The 22,663-nt window shown below is 39.9% G+C and overlaps 1 protein-coding gene across 2 annotated transcripts in view; it reads left to right on the top strand.

Moving 5' to 3' along the window:
* Positions 1 to 22,663, top strand: part of SOX5 (SRY-box transcription factor 5) — an 880,866-nt gene that overhangs the window by 286,125 nt on the left and 572,078 nt on the right. For both annotated transcript variants that reach the window (XM_030541505.1, XM_030541513.1), the window contains one exon: positions 5,924 to 5,987. The gene's annotated coding sequence lies outside the window, so the exon portion shown is untranslated. The remainder of the gene's footprint in view (positions 1 to 5,923; positions 5,988 to 22,663) is intronic.

The following is a 22,663-nucleotide window of genomic DNA, read 5'->3' as shown; positions in this document are numbered from 1 at the left end:
GTGGACAGTCCAACCAAAAGACTGTCATTACATTAATGGCCTTTTTCTTCCCTCCTATCCTCCTCCCAAACCACTCCCGGGATACCTTGTTATTTCTCTTACTCTTTTTATAATTACATGCTTTTTAAACAAAGTGGGAAGGTGGGTTGCTTACAGGGAATGACTTTTAATAAAGAATACAAGCTTTTTAAATGATAGTAACTTTATTTCCATAAGCAAGCTGTAATGGAAGGGGGGGGTAGGTTGCTTGCAGGAGGAGTCAATAAAGGGGAGAGGTTCATGAAGGGGAAACAAACATAGCAGTCACACCGTACCCTGGCCCATGATGAAACTCGTTTTCAAGGCTTCTCTGATGCGCACCGCTTCCTGGTGTGCTCTTCTAATCGCCCTGGTGTCTGGCTGCGCGTAATCAGCGGCTAGGTGATTTGCCTCAGCCTCCCACCCCACCAGAAAGGTCTCCCCCTTACTTTCACAGAGATTGTGGAGCACACAGCAAGCAGCAATAACAAAGGGGACATTGGTTTGGCTGAGGTCTGAGCGAGTAAGTAAAGTTCTCCAGCGGTCTTTTAAACGGCCAAATGCACGTTCTACCACCATTCTGCACTTGCTCAGCCTGTAGTTAAACAGCTCCTGACCACTGTCCAGGCTGCCTGCGTATGGCTTCATGAGCCATGGCATCAAGGGGTAGGCTGGGTCCCCCAGGATAACGACAGGCATTTCAACATCCCCAATTGTTATTTTCTGGTCTGGGAAGTAAGTCCCTTGCTGCAGCCGTTTAAACAGAGCAGTGCTTCTGAAGACGCGAGCGTCATGAACCCTTCCTGGCCATCCCACGTGGATGTTGGTGAAACGTCCCTTGTGATCCACCAGTGCTTGCAGCACCATTGAAAAGTACCCCTTGCAGTTTATGTACTGGGTGCCCTGGTGCTCCGGTGCCAAGATAGGGATATGGGTTCCCCCCACAGTTAGGGAATCCCATTGCAGCAAAGCCATCCACTATGACCTGCACGTTTCCCAGAGTCACAACCTTTCGTAGCAGCAGCATAGTGATTGCTTTGGCTACTTGCAACACAGCAGCCCCCACAGTAGATTTTCCCACTCCAAATTGATTCCCGACTGACCGGTAGCTTTCTGGCGTTGCAAGCTTCCAGAGGGCTATTGCCACTCACTTCTCCACTGTGAGGGCTGCTCTCATCCTGGTATTATGGCGTTTCAGGGCAGGGGAAAGCAAGTCACAAAGTTCAAAGAAAGTGCTCTTACGCATGCGAAAGTTCCGCAGCCACTGCGAATCGTCCCACACCTGCAAAACTATGCGGTCCCACCAGTCTGTGCTTGTTTCCCGGGCCCAAAATCGGCAATCAATGGGTAGAACCTCCCCCAGTACCATCAGGAGCTCCAAAGTGCAGGGGCCCGCGGTTAGGGAGAAATCAGTGTCCAGGTCCTCATCACTCTCATCACCGTGCTGCCGTAGCTGCCTCCTCCTCTCCTGCGTTTGCAGTTCATGGTTCACTATAGACAGCACGAGAATTCGTGAGCTGTTTACAACGTCCACGATCGCGCTACCGAGCTGAGCAGGGTCCATGCTTGCTGTGCTATGGTGTTTGCTCAGTTCACCCAGAAAAAAGGCGCGAAATGGCTGTCTGCTGCTTTCAGGAAGGGAGGGGTGAGGCTGTACCCAGAACCACCCACGACAGTGATTTTTGCCCCATCAGGCACTGGGGTAGTAACCCATAATTCCAAGGGTCAGGGAAGACTGCAGGAACTATGGGATAGGTACCCACAGTGCAACACTCCGGAAATCGATGGTAGCCTAGGACCATGGACGCACACCATCGAATTAATGTGCCCTAGCGTGGACGCATAAAATCGATTTTATAATCGGTTTTATAAAACCGGTTTTAGTAATTTCGATTTTATGCTGTAGTGTAGATGTAGCCTCCCTCTGGATCCCTGGGCTCCTGGGGGGGGAGAGGTGGTGCAGGTATCTGTGTGGGGCATGGCTGGGCTCTGAGGAGAGGAGTTTCAGATTTATTGGCTGGGGGTGCCCCACAGCTGGACTTGCTGGGGAGGGGTTGTGACAGTCTTTCCGCCCCCTCCACCGGCTGGGCTCTGGGAGGGCAAAGGGGGCAGAGAAACAGTACCTGGGTTGTCATAGTGGTTTCTTTAACTCTCTACTCTTGGGGAAATTTTTGCATGTCTGTATTGTTACAGACATACTTGCTGACAGGTATTTTGAAAAAAAATACTAAAATAATTGAAACTAACATTATTATATAGTGTTATTTTGACAAATAAAATTTGCAGAATTTTGCAGAATTTTAAAATATGCACAGAATTTTGAATTTTTTGGCACAGAATTTTGAATTTTTTCATGCATAATTTTTAATTTTTTTGGTGCAGAATGTCCCCAGAAGTAATATCTAAGCATTTTCATGTGCAAAAAATGATAGGCATCCAAGAGTAAGTGTACTACAACGTAGGGGTAAAATTCTGCACTTTCTGTTCACGGGCACTTCTGGCCTGGGGCAAGGTGTCTTGGGGTGTTGAGGAGTAGTGATCTTATGTAGGGTACACCTTATTATCCTTTGTAAATAGCAGGCAGGAGTGTTTTTGAGTATCTAGCACAGAATCTAGCATGTAACAGTATATGCACAAGGAAACTAAGGTTCTGACCATGCTGCATGGAGTTGTAGGGCACTTGGAAGTGTGTTAATTGGACCACCATCAAGAGTCCTGGGAGGGCTCTGTGTGTGTGTGTGTGTGTGTGTGTGTGTGTGTGTGTGTGTGTGTGTGTGTGTGTGTGTGAGAGAGAGAGAGAGAGAGAGACAGAGAGAGATACACATCACTTGGCATGACAGATGTTGTATTAGAGAAATTTGGTCCTAATGCTTTAGTCTCTTTGAGTGTTTGCATGACATTTGTCATCTTGCATTGTGATTTAAAATCAACTAGTCACAGATTTTTGAGTAAAGAAAAGAGAAACAGCGCTTTAATGTAGCTTCTTCATCAAAGTTTCTGACATATTGCTTTACAGAAAACTTCCGTAAAGATCCTTGGGATCACCTCTTCTACAAGGGCATAGTGAGGCTTAATTCATTACTGTATGTAAGGCACTTTGAGATCCAGGGATGGCACATCCTACATACAGAATCTGTAACCTTCAGTAGAGACAGGTGATATACACTTGTTCTCATAGGATTTTCCAGCCTGATATCTCAAACAAGTATTGTACAGGTACATGTTGATAAACATCCTACTGGAACTTTCTACTATTCTCAGGATCATAAAACTCAGCCCATTGTCCCTGTTTTGGAATCCACCCCTCTTGCAATGAAAATGTGCATAATTTACATGCTAATGCTATGTAAGTAGCATTTTTTTCATATACTTTAAAAATGATATGATAACATTTCAGTGACATGAGCTATAGATGAATGTTACATTACAGACATTTATAATATAGTATTTAACGTTTTATACTATTTGACACAGTTCTATAACTATCAAATAGAAATATGAAACATGCATGTACCTTCCACGTGGGACTGTGCCACTTCCCGTTGCAGACTTCCAGAGGCTAATAGTGTTGGGAAATGTTCCCTGATATTCACATTAAATTCTGCTTACATTTGAAAGGGGTTGGGTGGAACCTTTTGCCTTTCAAAACATCTAAATAAGCCCTGTTTCTTCTCTAGAAGAAAACCAGTATCTTCTTTTAAAGGGACTTTGTTAAAATGATTCCGTTTTTATAATCCTCCTCTTGATTTTTTTAACACTCCTTTTTTTTATTTAGTGCTTTTAATGAGTTTAGTAAGAGAGATAAGGAACCTTTGAGCTGTCCTCAGAACAACATTATTAGATCAATCACAGACATCCCTTGGGAACTGGGCCTAGAACCCTAGTCTTTCATTTAAATAAACACAGATCACTATTATGTGAGCTAAAGTAGATCACCGTTGAGGTGGGTAGTAGTAACTGCCTTATACTTTCTCTCTATTGGCTAGCTACAACAGGGGGACACAGCATACGCATATGTACGTGGCCAGTATGTTCTAGAGGGTCAGATAATTGGCATTGATGAGGGCAGGATTGGAAATGATGGAATTCTGTAGTGGAAATACGGTGAAGAGGGAGACAGGATGGAGCCATTCTTTAATAAAAACAAATACTTTATGAATAATCCAAAATTCTAGAGTTTAGGACTTTAGTGAAGTGTGAAAGCTGCAGGAAAAAATAAAAGTAACAGATTAGCCAAATACAGATCTTTAATTTTTACTCCATTTTTTTATATAAAACTTGGGCAATGTGATGTTAACAGTGACTATGCCTTAGTGAAAGTACTTCTACAAAACTTTAGTCTCTGTTTATGAAAGCGTGAAACTGTGTTGAAAAGAAACTAGTACTTTCACACTGTCATATACAAAACTCATGATGTGCCTACCAGTGAAGTAGTAAAGAAAGCCTCAATTGTTCATCCAAGAAAAACAGCACATGGATTTTGGTACATGTGTCTCTGGGTTTAACCCTTTCATGGTTTCATATCATCTGTAAATCTCAAACAGGAACAGAGAAAAAAAAAAGACTGTGAAAGAATATGAAAGTCATGAAGTCTGTGATGTTTCTAGATCTTTCAAGAAATATTATTAGAATTAATTTGAGCATACTTAGGAGGGAATTTTTATTACTGATAATTCAGTAAAACATATATTTTATAAATAATTGTGTTCAGCAAATACAAACAGTAAATTGATAGTCTTGATTTAAAGCTCCCTGCTATCTCCAGCTAGTGGATATACCTTCTACTAATTGACCAATCATTTAATCAGTCCACTTACACAGCCCCCAGCATTGTAGTATCCGACTGCCTCCCAGTGCTGGAATACTCAATACTGCTTGGTTTCTCTCTGGAATTAGTTTGTGCTCTTTGATTCTATTCTGAGTTGCACTGATGTAGATCCAGAGTTACTGCATTGACTTCAATAGAGTAATTCTGGATTTACATCAGTCTAAGAGTAGAATGGCCCTTTGCTTCTAGTTCTCCCATCTCTTTTTGTACTACTTGGATTTTTTTTTTTTTTTTTTTTGCTCTTTCTTCCTCTTTCTCTGTCCTACTTTACCTCTCTCCCCTACCTCTTTGGGTATAATCCAAACTCCATTAAAATCATTGAGTCTTTACATTGACTTCAGTTGATTTTGTATCAGGTCAATTCTTTTCCATTTAGACCCTGATTCAGCAAGGTTCACATGTACATCTGTAACTATGCCCCAATGGGGACTATCTGTGTGCTTTAAGTTCCACACATGCTGAAGCACCTTGATGAATTGAGGTCCTACTTGCTATATTTTCTTTGTACCTTCTACTCAGAACTAGTTCTTTTCAGTTTCCCCTCCCATTTGCACTGAAGATCTCTTGCATATTGTGTGCTTCATCCTTAGATGTAACTTAGTTAATGGCCTGATCCAATTTCTATTGAAGTGAGTGGAAAGAATCCCATTCATTTCCTTGGGATTTGGATCAGGCTCCAGATACATATAGATCCTCACAATTGATGGGAGATTTGCAGTATGAAAAGTGTGATGTTACCCAGGCTAACCGTGTGTTTTTCTCTGTTTCTGCCTGTCTCTTAGGATCATGACGTTCTCTCCCCATCTTCCAGAACCCCCCTGCTCTGACGTCTTGTGTACATATGGCTTTTGCAAAAATAAATTCTCTGTGGTGTTACTGCTAGTACAGTTCCTCTTTGGTAGTAATGGTGGGTGCGCTTGTGTAGGCAAGGAGCTTTTTCATACTATTTTGTATAGGCCTGCTCTCCTTAAGTAGTTTCTTTAAAACATGGGGCACTACGAGCATGCAGGGAATTTTGTCTTGTTTTCATGGTGCAATTGTAATTTGACACATTTTCCTCTTTTTTTTCCCTTCCAGTTTTGCAAACAGACAAAAATATAAAGAACAGGAGTGGTGGCGTTTAACGTGGGAGACCCAGCAGGTAAGACTTGTATAACAACAACGCTTTTCCTGCTTTCTGAGTACCTGTTTTTGGAATGCTGACTCTTGAACGAGAGGAAGGATGTACCAATGGTTAGGGCACTAGCCTGGAAGGCCTGAGATTGAAGTTTAATTCCCTGTTCCAGAATTCTGTTTGATCTTAGGCAAGTTACTTAGGCCTGATCTTAACCTAAAACTTAGATTGACCTAGCTATGTCTCTCACTCGTTTGAAAAATTAACCCCCTGAGACACACGGTAAGCCAACCTATACCCAGGTGTAGCAACTGCTAGGCTGAGGGAAGAATTCAATCAACCTAGCTAACAATCTTCAAGCGGTGGATTTACTGCAGTGTCGGAAAAATCTTTTCAGTTACTATAGCAAGTGTCTACACTGCAACAGTGTAGCTGCAGTGCTTGTACTGTAAACATACTCTTACTCTGTGGCTCAGTTTCTCATCTGTTTAAAAAAAAAAAGGGGGGGATGTAGTAGTATTTCCTTACCTCAAGGGGTATGTGTGTTTGTATTACACGTTAAAGATTGTGAGGTGCTCAAGTACTGTGGTAATAAGGGACATTTAAGTTAACTCAGGTTGATAGAATGGCGATTCCTAGACTGAGGCATAGTTCAAATATCTTATCTATGTTGTGTGGGTAATTGGCTTGCTGTTTACATTTTGTTTTAACAAGTTCCTTGTATGATTTCTATAGTTCACTGCAATAGTCTCTTGTCCTGTTCTACATGTTTTTTAACTAATGTGGAGGAGACAAACCATACACTCATGATACAGCACTTATCTTTATATTGCACACAAAAAACTATGTTAAAAAAAAACATTCATAAGGTTGTGAAGGCAAGCTCTCAGAAGTTAGGAAATACCAGAATTAGGGTTGCCTGTGAAGTGCGAACTATAATTTTTTTTCCAGAGGCTTATAACTTCCTCAGATTTGGGTGGATTTTCATAGATTACAAAAGACACAACCCTGATTTTCAAAAGAAGCCCACTCCTATCTCCCTTTGCCAAATTTTGAGTTTATGCTCCAAAGAATGGGAGCTATAGAGCTTCTCAAAGAAAAGATCTCAAGAATTTTTTAACCAAGACAGAACAATGTTTCCTACTAGTCTAGCTCTCAAAAACGACTGAACTTTTGGCTGAAATTTTGCAAAATAATTTCAAGAAGAAGCAGACCCTCACCATGGAAAATCCCTCTCTCCTCCCGTGCTTAAAGTTTGACAAAATTATAAGCAACTGAAGTAGGGTCTTATAAATGGTTGTGCTGGGCAATCTTAATAAATAGGTAGTGTTAACACTCCTACCTATTATACATGTCCTGTGCTTTTTTTTCTTAGTCCTTACTCAGACAAAGTAGGCTTAAGTTTTGTCTGTGTAAGGTCTGCAGGATTTGGCCCTGATTTAAAAGACAGTACTTTATATATAAACAGGGTGCAAAGTTTCTGATCTAGGAATACCTGATATGGGCTATCATAGGATATGGAATAAGATGCTGAAATGTCTTCTTCATAGCATATTGTGACAACAGGAATTCCTGATTGCTTTCCCATCAACAAACTTGTAAAAACATGTTTTATGTGCAGACATCCAGGAGATGCAGGCTAGCACTAAAATTTAATGTTATCACATTTGGAGATCCATTAGTGTCCACCTGTTGTGTCCTGTCAGAAATATAGATTGTAAGCTGTTTGGTGCAGGGGCTGAATTTTTGTTTCTTGTCCATGCTGGGCCTAGCGCAATGGTGCTCTGATCTTTCTTTGGGGTTCATAGGCACGACCATTATAGAAATAATAAATAACTCCCATGACTGAGATTTCAATGGCACATAAAGCCAACTTGATTCTATCCCAAAGTTCAAGGAAAGTTCTTTGTTGATAGAGAAATAAATAATTTCCTAATCAGAAATAGTTTTGGTCATCAACTGTAACAATAAAATCCAACAATACAAACAAAATAAAATACTAAGCTGTCTGAAGTCAAGTAGCTACAGAACTGTAGAGATAGTTTTCCAACTGCAAAATGTTCAGTGCTGCAACTTTTGTATTTCAGTGTTTAAAGATTGTTTGTTTGTCTTTAAGGATACCCTTATACAAGTTATATGTAGGTGATGCATTTGTATTTACTCATTTAAATTTGGAAATGATTCCTAGGAAGCTTGAAATTTCAAAATCACCTACTGTCATCAGGCATCATCTCATACCAGGTCAACATTATCTATCAACGTGTGTTGGGTCATACATTTGGTATTGGTTCATAATTTCTGTGTAATTTCAGTTTAGATGTCTGCTAAAAACTGTCAAGCTGTAGAAAAATCTTGAGCTTCCTGTTTCTACAGCCTTTGATCAGACTACCTTCCACACTCAAAAATATTTATAAAATAGCTTTTCAGATTTTCCTTTGTGACCATAAACTTACCCCTCCACACAATTGTTTTTACAATGGGGAATTTCTTTTTTTCATCTTGAATTTTAATTATCATTGAGTATTTATATTACCATAGTGCTCAAGGGCCATAGTCAGAATTGGGCCTCATGTACACTTTACAAACATATGAAGAGACAATCCCCGCTCCAAAGTGCTTACAGCCTAAGCCAAGACAAGTGACGTTTGAAGAGCGGAGAAGAGCTACAGTCAAATATATACCATTTATATTTATACACCTGTAGTTCAATTTCACATTCTTTTCTTTGTAGCGTTAAGAAGAGATGGTGGTTTCATTTTTAATGACAGAAGAAAGGAGATGACACCACAGGGAATTTAAACCCTGTGGCTGAAATTGGCTGTATTTCTTTTTCATCAGCCAGACAAAGACTGAAAGGTTTTTTGTTTTTTTCTGCGTAGGTCGGGAGGTTCCTCTTAAAGTCATTAAACAAACATGTTTTCTAACCTTTCCCAAATAAGACATGCATTTTTATGGCTTTTTCCCCCTTATAATTTTGTTATTGAACTGATGAAAACAAGGGACGAATAGCATCAGCATTAGCTGGGTATGGTTGCACAAGCTTTCCTCGTGTAGCTGCGTTGAGGCACCTCTGTCCTGGCCTGCAGAATACATTGCTATTCCAGCCTCAGCTCTCTTTTGAGCTGCATGACTGATGAACCACATGCATTAGTTTTGTGATGTGAACGTAAGATAAATAGAACGAGAGTGCGTGTTGGGTGAGGTTTGACTTCTAGTTTGGTAAATACTAATGTACTCAGACAAATTCTTCTCTCAGGCCAGTGTGATCCCATTGTGCATTACAGATGTATTTTCTGTGATCCTGAAAATGTGGGTCTATATTGTGTGTGATGGTAGTGGGAGAAGGATTGGGAGGAATATTACTTCCCTTCCATCAAGTTCTCAATGTGAAACAACTTCTAGACTGGTAATCTGCAAGCTCACAACATTTTCATGTATTTTGGTGTGCAGGTGTGAGCATCCTGTAGCATCCTGAATATTTAGAGTTGTGTCTTTTAATTTGCATACAAGGCTTTAATTTCTCTTGTGTTTAGTCTCTGTAAAAATTTCAATACAATAAAAAGAGTGCAGTCCACTACCAAGTTGGAAGACATAAGGCTTGTCTACAAGGCAAGCTATTGCATGGCAAGCTAGGTGTGAATCTATAGCATACTAGCTTGCTAGGCAGGAAAGCGACACTCTGGGACTTTCACTGTGCTGTAGCAGGGTTCACACAGGGTGTTACTGCTTGACAAGCTGGTGTGAGACTCACATTTAGGTTTGCTGCCCAGTAACTTTCTGTGTAGACAAGCCTTAGCTTTTGGGAATGCCCCTGCTTGTTAGGCATCCTATTGTCTAAAAACTGTCAATCAGTGTAAAGTTTGTGATGGTCATCCAGCTGTATGAAATATAAGAGCAGAATAGACAGCCACTCAAATGTTAAATATTTCTGGGGAAAAAAAAATCTTAGGGAAGGGTGAGAGATGACAGAGGTATAAAGGTGGCAGGGAGAGTATTGTATGATAGGAGAGAAATAGCATAACATTAAAAATGATGCAGAACAACTATTCCTTATCTTTTGAAATTGTATTTCAATTGCTGACAAGCTCATTCCCCATCAGGATTGTCAGTGAGCTAATTGTATACAAGCATAGCTTGTTTTTTCCTTTTGAAGTTAAGATCAGACTGTTCCTGACCATTTCCCCACTAGCAAATCTTAGCTTGCTTTCCGGATGATCCTTCACACTTGTTAATAGTCCTTCCGATTTTTTTTTAAAGCATCTGACAAATCCATGCTGAAGATCAGTCTATTCCTGTGCTGCCCCCACCACAGACAAGTGATGTCTAAAAACCTTCTTGTATTTCTTAATCTACTTCTTGCACACAGCTATCCTCCTTGGTAGGAGCATGATTTTCTGTCTGAAAATCAGATAATGGAGGTAATTGATTCAGCTGTCAGTAGCTCAAGCATTTCATTCATACCTCCCTGTGGGAATTCTAGTCACTTCTTCCAGTCCTTGTCTGTTGGATCAAGAATTCTAACCAACCTTTGTAGAGCTGGTCAAACTGAACTCTGTGTAGTCTTGCCCTTTGGGAAAACAGAGCAGAATTTACCTGAATTTCTGAAAAAGTTTGCCCCTTTTTTGGCTTTCCAGCTTAAATATGTCTGTTGACTTCTTGTATGTCTTTTCCCATTATTTTGGTCAAAGAATAAAGGAATTCTTCTCCTGGAAGGGGAAAACCTGATATTTAGAAAAAGACAAGTCAAGAGCTACATTTTGTCATCTTCCTAATACCACCCACATTTTAAAAAGCTGGTTATATACCAAATCTGCAAATGTTCCATTTCTACACTTTATAGTCAACAGAAGGTTCGAGGAGCAAATGCAGACTTTTAAGCAATGCACCTTTGGGCTGATTTTCAGAGGTAGTGAACACACAAAACTCCCACGAAGGCTGCGGGGGTGTTTTGGGCGCCATAGTACCTATGAAAATCAGGCGGGTCACAAATGGTGTAAAAAAAATTCATATTTATTTTAACTTTTTTCATGAAAAAAAGATAAATCAAATTTTAAAAAATCTCCAGTGATCTCTCTGAAACTGCAAATTTTCACTAAGGTATTGGGTATATGTAATGAACCGAGCATTCTTTCTTCATCTCCGGGGCCTCATGCAATGACCTGTGACACTACTCTGGCATCTTCATCATTGCATCTCTCTCTCTGAAGGGCATAAGCTGGCTATTTAATGTGGGGAAGGGACCACCTTATGGACCAAATCAAACAGCTTCTCTTCAGTTCTAAAACATAGAAAGCATTCATAGCGCTTGCCTCATATTGGTACTCATGAAAAATCTTTTTTTATTCTTGAATATTCTAAATGCTTTTTTATGAGATGTTAAACATATATTTGAGAAAGAGAGAACACATATTTGACATTCACGATGGGATGGTTATACACATTAGTGACCAAAAATAATTTGATGCTCTTATTCCTGCATACTGAATATGGGATTACACTGAGGGACTTTTTGGATCCAGGTGTGTGGCACAGTTGTTGTACAACTTCCCCTGAACGAGGACTTTTACTACTTAGCACTGTTAGCTCACAGTGCATTTTTAGTGTGGCTTCCCCTGAGGGAAACAAGATCCACCAGAAAGTTATCTGGATGATTCATAGGGTTGGAGCGAAGGCCGATGTCCTCTATTCTAACCCACTGCCAATATATTGTATCTAAACTAGCCAAGACAAATGGCTATCCAGCCTCTTTTTGAAAACCTCCAGTGAATGAGCTTCCACAACCTCCCTGGGCAGTCTGTTCCATTGTCCTACTGTTCTTACAGTTAGGAAGTTTTCCCCGAGATTTAATCTAAATCTGCCATGCTGTAGTTTAAACCCATTGCCTCTTGTACTGTTCTCTGTGGCAAGAGAGAACAACTTTTCTCCATCTTTTTTGTGGCAACCTTTCAAGTATTTGAAGACCGCTATCTGCTGGTTATCTGCCACACAAACTCACCATAGAGTAGCTAACACCATGTCCTCATATGGTATGTGGAATATCAGCTGCTCCCATAGGCCCATTTATTCAGGGTTGAGAGAGAGAGAAAAAGGCGAATATTGTGCAAGGACTTGCAAAATAATTCCTAGTCATAAGGCTCAGTACACACTGAAGCTCCAATAAAAGGGATTTCAAGTATTTTTTTATTGTAAGCACAATTATAAGCTTTCCAGTTTAAATCTGACCCATCATACTGAAATGCTTTCACCAGTATCATTAGCAAGTAAAGTGTTGATAACATAGTCAAATGCACAGCAGAGTTCTGGCTCTTAAGTGTCTGGACTGACTCCCAATATTAGGAATAGGAGTCAAACTGCCATCACTTCTCCTGTGCTAACAGACACCCCACCATTAGCAGTCTGAAGGCAATTTTAATAAAATACATAGCCCTGCTGAGTTGGTCTTGAAAGATAAATAAGCAATGTGGAAAAGAAGCTTTTGTTTAAAAGTAATTATTTAAACTATGCATTACAGGTAATTTTCCTTTACCAGTAAAGGAAATGCTATCAGAATTTCAATAATGGGTTTGATTACTTACCTAGATAACATGATATTGTCATTTTCAGGAGCCTAAAATGCTGTTTTATTTTTATTTCTGTCAAAAATAAGGGTAAATTGGACCCAAATAAACATTTAAACATGGTTTGTATGCTACATATTTTTGTGAACAAGTGTTTTATTTCCCAGTCTTTTTATGGTAATAAAACAATCTAATAGATAGTTTCATAAACTGCAGGCTTGATTTATGAGCCTAGCTTAAAACAGTGGGGTAAAGAGCATCTTTTTATTTTTCATTTTGTGTAAACACGCCACATTTCAGCTTTAATAAAAAAGCCATTCTTTAAAAATATTTGTTGGTAGTAAACCACAACAATGTGGGAACTTTAAAGAGAAAGGGTAAATAGAGCCAAACAGTCCGTATCTTCACCAAGATGTAACTGAGAAAAAGCTGAGGGGTCTTATTTTATCAAAAGCTTTTATTTAAAAAAAAAACCTAAATAAAAAGTTAGCTTTTATTTCCCGTTTGTGGTTTCAGTGCTGCTCATACTGTGCAAAACTTCCAAATTACCACATAATTGTTTATTTTAAGGAATTTAAACAATGCCAGAGAGGAAAAGAAAAGCAAATGCTAAGCTTGATTTTCTTCAGAAAGTAAGTTCTTCGACCTTGAACTAAAGTAAATTCTCCGACCTTGAACTTGGACATTTTGTTACATGTATTCATGCCCTGAGCAAAGAAAGATCACAACGTTCCAGACGTTTAGTTCTGGATTTCTCTGTTGTATCAAAGAGCATAATTATCTATTATGAAACTTTAATAGGAGTGGAAGTAAAGCCTAGCAGTTACAACAGGGGACTGAGAGCTGTGGTCCCTGTGTTCTGTCACTGCCTCTTCCACAGACTCTCACTGTCTGACAATGGTAAAATCACTTCAACAATCACTTCAACTGGGAATTTCGAAGGACCCTAAGAGGAGTAACTGCCATTTAATTTCACTGGGTTGGATGCCTCATTTTCTTACACGTCTTTAAAAATCCTCACCTTCATTCATTTGTTATAAAATGTATGTATTAATAACAATTATTAATAACATTATACTAGTGATAGCAGTGAGGTGTGAGTAGTGGACATGGAGATTTACAAAATACATATAAACCAAGGTCCCTGCATTGAGCACTTACACTGATCATAGAACAAGCTCAGGGATTCACCTGTATGTATTCAGTTGCAGGGTCCGCATTTGTTTCAGATAGCTACAGGACACTGCATAATATTTGGAATGCAAGAAAGCATCAAAAGGAAAAGTGATTGAATGGTTATGGTGCTAGCCTGGGATTTGGAAGACCCAAATGCAATTCCCTGCTCTACCACAAACTTCCTTTGTAACCTTGGGCAAGTCACTTAGTCTCTCTGTGGCTCAGTTCCCCATTTGTAAAACAGGGATAATTGCACTTACTTGCTTCACAGACATGTTGTGAGGATAACTACATTAAAGATTATGAGGCACTAAGTATGGCAATGGGGGGCATATAGGTACCTTAGATAGATATGAGATGAGAATAAATAGGTTTTACAAAAAGGGGCATAATAACTTATATGTATGTCTCAGGAGTATTGTGAGATTTAAATAAGATGTATAAGACTACTTTGAGATTCTCTGTCTGAAGGTGTGATATATACACCTGGGGGAATCCTGCACCATTGCACATGCACAGAATTCATATGTCCTGCAGAATTTTATTTTGTTCTACAGAAAATACATTCTGCCCCATACGTGCTGCAGTTCCACCTTTCTCCCACCAGTGACCACTGTGCTGCCAGAACAGGCAACAGCATGAATGAAGCAGGCTGTTCTTGTGCCACAGCAGCCTCTGGTGAGCAAAAGCTGGAACTGCAGTGCTTCTGGGGCATTGTGTATTTTCTGTGGAGGAAAAAATTCTGTGTGCGCGCAGTAGCACAAAATTTCCCCAGAAGAAGTTGTTCATCATAACACTTGGCCTGTGGAGCCAGCTGAGGACAGAGTGGGGCATGCGGGGCTATTGGGGGGGTCACAGAATGGGGTTCAGAATGGCTAGTAGGGGAGGACAGACTGGGGCTTGGGCTCAGGAGCTATTGGGGTGACAGCACTGAGCCAGAGACTGAATGGAAGTGGGGGTGCATGGCCATCTGGGGATGGGGGTAGGGGGCTACAAGGACACATGGGGATGGGGAAGGAGGCTGCAGGGACCCATCAGGATAAGGGGTGCAGGGACAGGGGCAGATGTGCCTGACTGAATGGAAGAGGCTTGGGATCAGCCAGGGTCTGCATGGGGGAAGCTCCCCAACTCCCTAACAATCCTGACTCTCCCTCCACAAAAAAAAATGTTCCATACTTCTCTCCCCAACAACCCTCCAGGGTCACTCCAGGGTCCTTCCCTCTCCCTCACCTCCTCCATTACCTGTGACACTCCGAAGCCTTTGCACTGCTTTTGACAGGTGCAGGAAATAAACTTCTATATTGTAATTTAAATGGATTACTAAAACTTCTGTATTAATATGCCTAGTAAGGAATCTATTTGTCAACAAAAATTACCAGAATGTGTTTTGGGGTTTTTTGGTCTGTATTGTTACAGACATACTTGCTGACAGATATTTTGAAATAAATTACCAAAATAATTGAAACTGACATGATTCTATCATGTTAATTTGACAAATAAAATATGCAGAATTTTGCAGATTTTTTTTTTGTGCAGATTTCCCCCAGGAGTAGATATAAGTGTATCTTTGTGCATTATTAATGTGTCTTCTTTCACACTGAATTTTACTGTGAAAGGTTCAATTTTGTTGAGTCTTGCGAAGTTTTGACCCATTTTCAAGAAGTATTGGTCCTAGATTTATTTTTGTTTTTCTCTATTTTTCAAGTAGGTCATCCTTTTGCCCTAAAGCCATACCCTAAGAATTTCAGCCGCGGTCATTTAAGCCAGCGTTTCTCAAACTGGGGATCCCAGGTGGTTGCAAGCCTTTTGTAGGGAGGTTGTGGTATTGCCACTCTTACTTCTGCGCTGCCTTTATAGCTGGGTGGCTGGAGAGCGGTGGCTGCTGGCTGGGCATCCAGCTCTGAAGGCAGTGCCACCACCAACAGCAGCACAGAAGTAAGGGTGGCAGGATATAGGGGGCTGGTTGTCACAGTTCGGAAGGGAGGTCATTACAACCTGAAGTATTTTCAAAGGGGGACCCAGCAAAAGAAGTTTGAGAACCATTGACTTAAGCTATTGTATCAGGTTACTACTAAAAGGTGTGACCCTTACTGCCTGATGAGCCAAAGTACTTTGTTGAAACTAGGGTAGCATAGTGGAAGGGGCAGGCAGAAATCAAACTGCTATCACTTAACTGCAGGGAGAGCTGAAGTTTTGTCTCCAGCAAGAGACAGGAGCCAAGATACTGTCTCCCATTTTCTAATTTTAGTAGAACCCTTGGCACCAATCTTCCCTAGACAGACTATTGTTGTTTCTGCCCAGCACAATCTGCTGCAACAGTTTCTGTTCCAAGTTACTCAACTCACTTTCTCTCCTGTTTTCAGGAAATTGTGTGTCTGGAGGGAGTGAGGGCAGAAGGGGTGGACCCTTAAGGTATTTCAGAAGATAAGTTGTAAAATTTTAAAGCATATTTTAATTAGTAAAACAATGCTGCAGTAACCATCTCAATGTAAAGACTTGTTTGGTAGGGACTTTACTGGTGAACACAGTGATTGATTTAGAAAGTCTGGTGTAGATTGTAACAAAGACTCTGTGACAAGAGGTAAATGTGCTCTAGCACATAAAAGGGGTCCTGCCTATAACATGCCTGATCTGGGTGGGTTTCTAAAAGGCGGGGCGGGGGGGGGGGGGAAGGGCTGGTACAGAGGAGGCCTCCATATGGAAAGGATGTGTCTTCTCTCCTCCCAACTGTCTGAAACTGGAAAGCCCTTAAATGATTATTACCCAGCAGTTTGAGTCAAATTTTTCTGGTTTGAATGTTGTTTCTGGAAATAAAGCAAGCGTTGAGGAAAGGGATGTAAAGAGACCTGTAATTGTGATTTTTTTCTTCCTTCCTCATCTGGTGAACCTGCATGCTGGTTTACAAGCCTGGATTCTGCTGTTCCATCTGGGCATTCTTGTGTCTATATAGAGGCCTTTGAACTCATGGTTGGAAAGATCCACCCATGTGGCATTCACTGAAGGATAAAGGCTAAAATTATGTAGGGGTTACTTAGTACTTTATATAGGACTTTCATCCATAGATCTCAAAGGTGAGTAATTGCTAGAATATTCCTTTTACAGATAGGGAAACTGGGATACAGAGGAGAGTTAGTCACTTGTTGAAGGCTTCACAGGTTATCACTGACAGAGCCAGTAACAGAACTTCTGATTCTCAGTCCTGCACATCATCAGTGAGAACCATGCCAGGGCTCCTTGTTCTGTTTGTATGTGTGTGTGCTTGGGTGGAGCTTTCAAGTACTTTGAATGACATCCCTGAGATTTCACAGCCACCAAGAGCACTATAGCAAGTTTAAAATTATACCCTACCCAAATTGCTATTTTTCACGTGCTTGGGTCTTGCTAGTCCAAAACAGACAACAAGCAATATATTTGTATTAATCTAAACAATTTTTCCTTGTTTTATAAGAAGACATTTTTACACCTAATAAAGTTTGGAACATCCTTTCTATAACTTCACATATAGCATAGAATAATCTGAAATATATATCCTATACATGTGTAAGTAGTCTCTTTGCAACTAATAATGTAACTTTGTTGTGATAATTTTGCCTATATATATATATATATATATATATAGTAAAGTGTGTATGTGTGTGTGGAGTACAGGAGTCTAGTAGAGGGCAAATATACTGGTCACTGGATAAGTAGTTTTCTGTTCCCTGAGTGACCAGAGCAGGGGCTGCACTAGAGTAATTAGGAACCTGCTAGAACCAACCAGACAGGCTGATTAGAACACCCGCAGTCAATCAAGGCAGGCTAATCAGGGCACCTGGGTTTAAAAAGGAGCTCACTTCCGTTTGTGGTGGGCCTGTGAGGAGCTGGGAGCAAGAGGCGCAAGGAGCTGAGAGCGAGAGGGTGTGCTGCTGGAGGATTAAGGAGTACAAGCATTATCAGACACCAGGAGGAAGGTCCTGTGGTGAGGATAAAGAAGGTGTTTGGAGGAGGCCATGGGGAAGTAGCCCAGGGAGTTGTAGCTGTTGCACAGCTATTACAGGAGGCACTATAGACAGCTGCAATCCACAGGGCCCTGGGCTGGAACCCAGAGTAGAGGGTGGGCCCGGGTTCCCCCCAAACCTCCCAACTCCTGATCAGACACAGGAGGAGTTGACCCAGACTGTGGGTTCCACCAGAGGGGAAGATCACTGAGGTGAGCAAATCTGCCAAGAAGTGCAGGACCCACCAAGGTAGAGGAGGAACTTTGTCACAACATATATGATTTAACAAATCCTATAACATACATTATTACTATTTAAATTTAATCCTTATTACAGTGCTTCATCATCATAACAACACAATATAGAAATACAAACGGTAAGCTTAATGCAAGTCAGTTGTAGGTATTACATAAAGAGCAATCAGGAATATCTTTCTGTCAAATGCCTTTGGCATAATCAGAGAAAAGAAGTCTTGCTTGGAACAGACAATATGGAAGAGCAGGTGCTCATCATACATTTCAAAAGTCATTTTTTTCCATCTCCACTACAAGTCACACTTGCTTCAAGCACATCTTGTTTGATGGAGAATAAGCTCTGTCTTTTTGGGAAGGTGTTATAGTTTTTTATTTATAATTGTGTATGTGTTTCAGTGCATGAGGCCATCGGTCGGTAAGAGCTGAGGCCCAGTAGAATTTATTTCTATAAGTGGCCAATTTCTGCTTCCCTCATCCTTCCCATCAAGGACAGATGAACCGCCATAATTAAAATAGTGATTTCTCTTAAATAGTGTCTTGGGAGAAAGAAAAGAAAAGTTCTTTAAAATATTGGCAATTTTCCAAATGACTGTGTTGAAATTTATACTTGTCAGTTCCTAGCAGAGGTAAAAAGGGGAAAAAATAATTCAGTACAATATTATGTAGCTATGGATTAAATAATTAACAGTGGGCCAGTGTATCGTATTAACATATTTGAATTCATTATTTCAATTGTTTGGTTTATGAGCCAGTGACTAGTGATATTAAGCATTTATTTTGTAGTCAGAACAGAAAAAAAGATTGATGACCTTGCCACACTCGTTTTATATTGTAATAAAAGCCTGAGTCTTTCTGAGTCTATACCAGGGTGTCAACTTGAGATGATCAAATAACACAGAAATTAATCAGCAAGTATTTTTGTAATTAAAGTTCATGAGTTTAATTTGCTGTTATTTATGACATCAAGTTAATCATTTATGAGGATTTGGGGAGCTTCCAGGTATTCATAAAAAAAGACCATGAACCTTAAAAGTTTAATGACTTCTAGCACTCTCTCATTTACCTGAAAAATCTGTCACAACTGCCGTTACTATTTTCCTTTTGAATGTGCGTTGTATAAAATCATGGAACAGAAACAATATCATGTGACTTTGGTGACCAATCATACCACACACATAGTAAGCCAGAGTGAACAGTTTTCCAAGAGCACACATTCTGAAATTTGTTTGGTGGAACTATTCATCAGATAGGCATCAATAACAAAATACTCAGAGAAATCAGAATAAATTCTTATTCCAGAAAAGGCTAAATTTTGAACATATATTATTTGCAATTAGGACAGGATGGAGACTGTCTCTTACTTTACGTACAGACTGAGCACAGTGTGATGAGGCCCTGAACTCAGCTGGGGCCTTTAGATGTTACTATAGTGCAAATTGATTATTATTATTATTATTCATTTTTCAGTCAGCTCCAATATTAGGTGTCTTTCGTGGTTCATTCCAGGAGTTCTGTAGATTTGTTTTATTCTTTGTTTTCTTTTTTTGCTTGGGAGCACTGCAAGTGATGTTGCTGTAGGAATGGTTGTTGACGATTCCGTAAAGTACTGACTAAAGGTTTTTACCAATGATTGTTGAAGTTCATTAGCTTCAAGAACATTGAATCATACATGGCCTTTGGCCCTGACTCAGCAAGATACTTCGGCACATAACTTTAAGCATATAAGGAAGAATCCCATTGACTTCAGTGGATTACTCTTGTACTTACCATTAGAAATGCACTTAAGTGCTTCACTGAATTCTAACATGTCCTAACATGGTGCTAAGATGCACTCTAATGGTGAAGGTCTTTTGTATGATATATAAAAATGCGCTTCTTTCACTAAATAACCCTCAACATTTTTGACAGAAAAGGTATCCTGGTAAAATTCCAACCTGAGTAGTTCTTATTCTGCTTACCTAAGTTTCCTCAGCAGTTTCAGTTGGATAAGGTATTATTTACTTATTGCCCTAAAAAATAAAAATCATACTGGTGCAGTATTCTGTTAACTATATGCTGTATTGCACCTCAGAAGGGGCTGTATTTCAGCAAGGGAAAGTGAAGTGATCTGGAGGTGTGTGTGTGGGGTGTATATAGTATATTGTAAAACTGTCAATGGTCCTTCAAAATGACAGGTCCTATATCAGGTATAAATGTAAGATCTCATTACCATTTTTTGCCATTTCCTCTTTCTCTTGTGTTGAGCTGGTATTGGTTTTGAACTGCAGTGCGTGGGTTCCCATTTTTTATGCAAACAAATGAGCAGAAAAAGATTATCCCAAACCCCTGGAAATAAAGTATGGTTATTTGCAATTTCACTAAGAAAACTGTAGATGAGGCTCATTTTTATTTTTGAACATATGCATACCCTTTTCTGATAATCAGTTTATAACTAGGTGATCAAATGGCAGAAAATGGGCAGTATTTTTGATGATGACAGCCCAAAGAATGTCAATTTTCTTCCAGTCATTGGAGCTATGGCAGTCTACACCAGCAGAGGATCAGCTACATAGTTTTTATTAATTATCTTCTTCAGGGTGAGCAGCATAAATATCTAATCCCAAGGGTTTGGCCTGAGAATGAGGCTTGAGAGGATTGTTCTGAGGACTTCAAGTATTTGTCCAAAATCTCTAGGCTTTTGATGGTGCAATGATCCCGGGTGCTGCAAGCCCTTCATCAATTACCACATCATGAATAGAGAAGATAAAGAGATGGGGACTGCAAAGAAGTCCTCCTGCTACTTCCCCTCCTGACACCCTGCATTTTGCTTCCTGGATTCACATTAAAGCAGGGTATTTATTATGTTCCTAGTCTCTCTCTCTCTCTCTCTCTCTCTCTCTCTCTCTCTCTCTCTCTCTCTCTCGTAATTGATTTATTTGTCAATTTCTTTTCAAATGACAGACAAATACCGGGGGTGTACAGAAAGGTGAAAGAAATGGGGGAGCAGCTGCAAAGAGAAACTCAGATGTTTCAATTTTCCATTGCACACATAGTGTGATCAGTTGGCTAGAAAGACAATGGATATAAAGAAAAACATGCGTGCATGTGGATTTTGGGAAGTGTTTGTGTGTAAAACTATAAACACTACTTCATTTAAAGAAATGAAAAGAAGTGGGCCGTCATAGACTTTATTCACACAACCCCTTCCTTCCCTCTTGCTTCCGGGGGGGGAAGGATAATCTGTTTCAAAAACATTTCTGTTACTCTGTGAAATGATTTATAGAATGAGTGTGCTGTTCACAAGAACTTTTATTGGCCGCCTTTGCGGTGAATTAGGGCCCTATTTGACAAAAAATTATGTTAACACTGTTTTTGCAGCCATGCCAGTCTTCCGTGGTGCGGAAGTCAAATGTAAATTCTGTCTGAATTGGGCCCTTATAGAAACAGTGTTCAAACAACCTGTGGAGAGAAGAGAAACCATTCAGACTGTGGGCCTGTGTGTGCTTCAGAGTCCTTCAATCATTGCTATAATTCTCTGAAAGCATGGTAATAAAACTTCTTATTGACTTGCATTTGTGTGTGCTTTGAGCATATATTTATAGTCTACAATCCGCAGATTAAAAATCAATTAAAATCCATAGAAACAACCAATGTTACATATTCCTTTTTTGCTGGTAAAGATTTTTCTAAAAGATTTTACATTAATACTAGCTGCTAAATATTACAGAAGATAATAAACCAGATTCAGTGAAAGTCTATACGTCTTTAACTTCATGGAATCTCTGCTCAGAATTTGTATGCCCTCACCTTTCCCAGAAGCCTGGGAATTTGTGAAATCCACCTGACTGAACCAGATATGTTAAAAAATCTCAGATATGATAGTCATAGTTGCTGTTATAAGAACCTGGGAAAACAACACTTAATCTAAATGATAAAATAATAAGTTTAATATCAGTAATTAAAATTTAAAACAAACTTTTAGTTTGCTGTAGTTTAGAATTAATGATGTTCTTCTCGAGGGTATTGATTTTTTTTGCAGGCGTGGTTGGTTGTTTAAGTTAATGTTAGTGTATGCTAGTCTACTGACCTCTTTGGGGACCACTCAGTCTTTAGCCTCTTTGCTGAGACCACCTAATGCTAATTGTGGTGATGATTTTCTGTAGGATGTGGACAATTTTACATTAGGAATTAGAGCAGCAACTCTAAACCAGTTCATTTAAATCACTCTGTCAGAAAAAAAAGGCTTTTTATAAAACATTAAATATTCATGTTTGTAGGGTAGTGGGTGTGAATAGGCAGGGGGCATGGAATTGGGATCTGCCATTTAAAATCAGAAGATTGTGTTTTGTGTGTTAATCATCTCTTGGGCACAATAAGTCTGACCACGTCTATTGCTAAATGCCCAGTCTTCCTACTAAACCTTGAGGATAATGGTTCCCATAATTTACAGAAACTGAATGATCTTGTCTCCTTCCCATTCTTTTTTACTGCATCATATGATCAGCCATCTCCCCACAGACCATAGTTTGGAAAGTTCTGAAACTACACCGATGTCACCTTCCACAGTATTGAGTTGCCCCTCTGTGTGACCATAGGTAATACTAACTGCCCACCAGAGGCACTAGCTCAGAGTGACACAGCCAGCAGCTAGTAAGGAGTTTGTAGCAGTCCTAGTGTCCTCAGTGATCACTATGAGGGCAATGTTGTGAACTGGGTTCTCCCCAGAAATCAAAGAACCTATGGCTATGGGTGGTTGTTTT

The sequence above is a fragment of the Gopherus evgoodei genome, chromosome 1 (assembly GCF_007399415.2).
Source record: "Gopherus evgoodei ecotype Sinaloan lineage chromosome 1, rGopEvg1_v1.p, whole genome shotgun sequence".
NCBI lineage: Eukaryota > Metazoa > Chordata > Testudines > Testudinidae > Gopherus > Gopherus evgoodei.
Note: the sequence above shows the minus strand (reverse complement) of the source record. Positions and strands in the feature narration are given on the sequence as shown.